Source organism: Pinus tabuliformis, chromosome 7 (genome assembly GCF_031772625.1).
Source record: "Pinus tabuliformis cultivar Carrire ecotype Pingquan chromosome 7, CPIR1, whole genome shotgun sequence".
NCBI classification, from domain to species: Eukaryota; Viridiplantae; Streptophyta; class Pinopsida; order Pinales; family Pinaceae; genus Pinus; species Pinus tabuliformis.
Genome location: NC_142293.1, coordinates 1,136,519,898 through 1,136,525,897, shown reverse-complemented (window position 1 = coordinate 1,136,525,897; position 6,000 = coordinate 1,136,519,898).

Genomic DNA, 6,000 nt, shown 5'->3' with positions numbered 1-6,000 from the left:
GTTCAATGATGTAAATTGTTAACAAGCATGAGAGAAACCACCAATAATGCCAATGGTTCTCAAGGTACAACATCACAATCCACGAGTGTGAATAATGAATTTGAATTCCAACATCCACAGAATCATTCGATCGAAGGCCAATGATGTGAACCTGTTGTCAAACGCGAAGAACTTGTCATTGAGGCATGCAAGCTCCAAGGCGCTGGAAGAGATTTTCTAGATCATCTTCATGGATAATGAGTTGAATTCGACAGGAATATATTTTTCAAAGGAGGGCCATAATGTATCCCACATCATCGACACAAAATGAAAGATGTAGTAGAGTAGATAAGTTTGATTCAGGACTGTGGAAGAAAGGTCAAACACTGTATATGCGGTAAAAACCTGCAAATGCAACTTATCTTGAACATATTAACGACACAACTCCGGATTTTGGAAACAATTGACTCAACATAGGATCAGAGGTCATAATGAAAATGTAGTATAATCAAATGAGAGGAAAAATTGATTTTCCAAACCCAAGAAGGAAAGTGATGAAGTGAGGATAACCCAAACTTGACATGAGCAACAGAGAAGTGTCATGTTCAAGAGCGACATGTTTCCTTTACACAAAATACAATAGATATTCACTTTCATTTCCCCCCACTATTTCTAGTGAGTACCCCATTATTTTTTATCGCAAGCTTGAAGGGGATAGCATATGCTTTTCGTATAAGTTCATCCTTCCGATGAATCCATCCTAGTAAGTTTAATGAGCCTTAGGAAGGAGAAACTTGGTCTTGTCACGGTGACAAGTTTCATTTAAGTTTTACGAGTCCAATGAAGGGGTGGCTCAACATCTTTTTCATGTTTAGAGATTTTTAAAAAGAGGCGAAAAAGAAACATCCAAAGGTCCTTTTTCATAAATAGCCTCCTGAATTTGAAAAGGTAGAAAACGATATCCAAGAGAACCACTTAGCCATGTTCGAATAAGGTATTCTTTTTTCGTAAATAGTCCATCTCAGTTCGGAAAAGGGTTAAATTCATACTGAGTAGACTTCACTTCATTTACTTTAACAAGTTTGAAACGACAAGTACTCAGTGATCTTTTCATGTTTTGAGAGCCAGAAAAGAGCTTAGAGATGACTCTAGGGGTTTCATTTTTCATTTATTTTTTTACGTGTCTGAAAAAGTGATAAAATAAAACTTATTGAATCAGCCAAAATTAATCATTGTCACCATGTACCATGACATGTTGTTGCACAAGTGAAATGCACGTTACCCATTTTGATGAAAAATATTAAAATATAAGTGAAATATGCCCTAATTTGGTAAAAATATCTTTTAAAAACTTATAAAAACCCAAAAAAGTAAAACATTTTTACCATTTTACCATTTTGTAAATCAGAGAGAAAATGTACCCTATTTTACTCTAATCTTCAGGTGAGGAGTGCGACCAATCTAGGACACCATTCGTCGAGTCGTTTGTTGCAGGTAAGACATTCGCCCCTTCTCTCTCATTTGGTTGTAATTTCATGTGTTCTCATTCATAGAGTAGGTAGTAAGGAAGATTTGCAAAAAAATTATGCCGAAGGCGATCAACACGGGTTTTACCTATCACATTTGTGTTGCTCACCCTATGGCCAACTGTGTCAGCACGCTAGCAGCACGAAAAAATACATGAACAATTGCGTTGGTGTAGAGTTAAAAAAAATTTGGAAAATCCACCACGTTTAATGATTTTCTTTTTAGATTTGTTTCCATGGATGCTCATGAAAACTTTTTTATGGATGTTCCACATGTAAATCAACCAAAAATGGTGTTTGAATGGAAATAAGTAGGACACGAAGTTGAAGACCATCAAGAATCCCAAGACCCGAATTGCATTGCTGCCCTTTGAGCATGCGGGTTGCTAAAATTCTTCAAGATTCCTGGGATTAGAACCCAAATCAAGTTATTACATCATTTGGTCGATTGGTGGGATGTAAACCGACAACTATTCATCATTGGGGATCAGGAACTTGAGATTGACATCTCAATTATATACTTCATTACCAATTTGTCTAGGAGGGGAGAATGAATTCAGATGTCTGGTCATCATCCTGTTTGGGAGAGTACAGATATACTGAGCATGAGGCATTCCCAAGTTCCCAGAAAACCAAAAGTGGGAAGATTGACATAAATACCATCACTAACCTCCTGCTAAGAACAATTTTGCATACCATGTCTCGATTTGTTGGATATTACGTGTTGCATAAGGCAACAAAGTCTCATTTTCAGTATGCTATAGACTGCCTAAATCCCATAGTTTTCAATCGGTGTGAGGGATTGTTGGTCAACATGAAATACCAAATTAAAAAGTGTAAGACAGGGAAGCTTAAATAGTTCGACTATGGATCCATCTTGGTGACATTCTTCTTGGAATTTGTACCATTGTTTCGATATCAGTGGATAGAATTGGATGCTCCAGCGCCCAGGGATCAATGATTACTAAGATGGGGCAAGTTGATTCCTCGACATCGAGGTGGTCAGCAAATGTCGTTTCCTCTAGCATTTTTTGGATGGCTGCATCAACAGCTAATCATGGTTGATGATTGGGCATATGTGGGCACAGATTTTTGAGGAGGTCCTTATCTTCCACTTCCACCTAGTACACGGTGGACCGATGCAGGTAAAACTATTTTTAAACTTTTTTGAAGATTTTGATTTTTGTTTCATGTGCATTGAGATTTGATACTTGTGATTTTTGTAGATGTTGTACTAGACAGACCTCCGGGGGTTTCTCCGATTGTGAGGCGGGTGGCACTACAAATCGAGGAGGAGGCACCCTATGAGGACGGAGTTGACTCAATCGTAGAGGTGGAACGCAACCTGGAAGTCTTGACAAGAGGCATTCCAGAATATGCGTCGATCTATGAGGTGCCATTGCGATATCAAAGGCATATTATAGGGGTATCTTCCAAACTGCATCGGTTGTTGAACCAAGTCATCATAGTTGTGTCGTGCTATCATGAGCACCATGTTGGCAGATAGCCATCTCTAGCTTTTATCTTTCTACATTTATGTAGGCTCGAGAAGCCTTGTGTCTCATAACAAAGATTTTGATTTTTGATGTAATAAACTTTTTTTTTTTTTGTAAACACTATATATATATATATATATATATATATATATATATATATATATATATAGATGGTTTTACTATTCACTGTTTCTACTATGTGATGGTTTTTGTTTTACATATGTCGCAAATGTCTATCTAATACATAATTAGCCAATGTATCTATTAATGTTTTCAAACGTCTCGGAATATGTTGATACGTGATGTGATCAAAGTCTTGTTCCAAGAGACGAATATTGTCTATTAATTTGTAGCACAATGCGATGCGAATGAAGATTAATGACTAACTCTCTAATGCCAAGAGAAATGGCTTCTGACAAAAGATCGATAAACTCACTATATTCGGAAATGTTATTAGTAGTACGACCTAAACATATGCCTTGTAAATTCACTAACTAACCATTAGGGTCATAGATTTCCCATGTGGCGAAGATAGATTCCATGTACTACAACAAGAACCATTAGCAAAACTGACATAAACGTTCAATGGCATATGCAAACCAAGTAGAACACGTGGTAAGCAAAGAAAAACAAGCTTGAAAAAGAAAACAAACACACCAAAACCAACTGCACACTAATGAATCACAAGTCTAATGTAAAAATTATTTACATGAAATCGTGCATAATACATTTTTAGGTAAAGCTTGTTTCAGGGCTCAGCCAACTAATTTCCTTCATATTCAACCAACTCATAGGCACCTTTCTATAGTACTCGTTTAACAATGTAAGGCACATGCCACATTAGTTAGAATTTCCCAACTCCTAATTTATCATTGGCTTGATCGTATAACAAGACCAATTCACCTTCAGCAAAAACACAGGGAGTAACAGTTTTATTGTATTGTGCTTTAACTCGTTTATTTTGAGCTTCAATTACTAACGCAGCAATATGGCAAGTTTCATCAAGCCTTTCGAGGTAAATTAATCATTCCTCCTCCGGATAAGTACCAGGGAGTTATTCAAAATCTATTTTTAATGAAGGAATCTCGCATTCAACAAGAAGGGTTGTGTCTAGACCATACATCAACTAAAATGGTGTGAATCTATTTGTTGTCTTAGATGTGGTTTGGTATGACCACAGAGCTGAAAATATCATAAGGTGCCAATTTCGTTTATGCATCCCAACAGTACATTGAAGCATTGTAACCAAGATTTTGTTGACTACCTCAACTTGGTCGTTGGCCTGTGGATAGTAAGGAGTTGAGTTGTCATGACGAAACTCCAACTAAGCAGTAAGCTCTATCATCATATAATGTTGAAAATGAGAACCATGGTCAATGACAATGGCTTGAGGGACACCAAATTGAGCTATGACGTGATTAAAAAGGAATTAAGCCACAACTTTACCATCAGCAACATATGTGAGCATCACCTCGGCCCATTTAGTGAAATAATCGATGGCGACAATGATATAACCATGCACCTCAGTCGAGTGAGGGTTACATGTCATGAACTCAATACCCCATTTTGAAAAGGGTCCGATGGTAACAACTGGGTGCAAGGGTACAGGTGGCGTGCATAGTTTTCGATTATAAATATGGTAGGCATGCCATTTTTGGACTGCTAAAATTCAATCTTTGAAGATCGACAGCGAAAAATAACTGGCACGAAGGATTTTTTTAACCATATAGTATCTCGACATGTGACCACCACAGGCCCCATAGTGACATTCATTTAGTACTCTCTTAGCTTCCTCAACTGTTAAACATCGACGAAGGATGGAATCAACACCAACACAATACAAAGTATCCCCAATAATTCGATAAGGTTGAGACTGATGTCGAATGCGACGACGTTTAGAGTGGGATAACTCTAGTCGAAAAGTTTGGGTCTAGAGATAGATAATGATATCTCCATACCATGGGTCGAAAATATTGATGAGGAAGAGAGTTTCGTCAGGAATTAGCTCATCAGATGCAGTAGATGTGGTTGCAGAGGGAAGGTCACAAATCAACTCGACAAAAACCAGTGATTTCTTCGATTTAGCTTTAGAAAATTCCAAATCAAATTCTTGTAGGATAAAAATCCATTTAGAATACTTACCCCCTAGCAACTAACGAGTCAGAATGTATGTCATGGGGTTGCAGTCAGAAATCACAGTGGTCTTTTGTAAGAGAATATAGTGTCGAAAGCATTGAACATTGTGAACAACTGCTAAAGCCAGTTTCTCAACCTGCGCATATTGAGTCTCGGATTCAATAAGATTTCGACTCAAGTAATAAATCAAATGTTCGTTTCCATCATCATCATCATAAACAGGTACCATAGCAATAGTATTGTCTGTTGCAGCCAAGTACAAGAAATAGTCATGGTGATAGTTTGGGGATGTAGTAAAGGATCACTAATGAGGGTATTCTTCAAAGCATGGAAGGATTTTTTAGAAACTTCATCCCAAATGAATGGGATCCCTTTATTTAACAAGCAAGTAAATCCCTTAGCAAGTTCAACGTAATTCAGGACAAAACGACTAAGGAAATTCACTTTATCTTGTAAACCCTGCAATTGATGTAAAGAAGAGGGAGGGGGGAATTCACAATGGCCTACATCTTAAGGGGGTCGATTCGGATGCCTTCCTTGGATACGAAAAACCCTAAGAAACGACTTGATTCAATGCAAAATACACACTTATTTGGATTCAATCGAATATTGTAGTGTTGATAGTGAAGAAAGATCGCTCTAAGGTGATCAGGATGGTCGTGACACCTAGAAGAATGTGTTGGTAAGTTGTCGAGATATGGTTGAAAGATATGCTTAATATCATGAAAGGAATAAGACATCGCTCATTGGAAGGTAGCGCCAACATTCTTCAAACCAAAAGGGATTTTTTGTAAGCAAAGGTTCCCCAAGGACAAATAAAATAATTTTTGTGTTGATTGGCGGGAAGAATATTAATCTTGTTG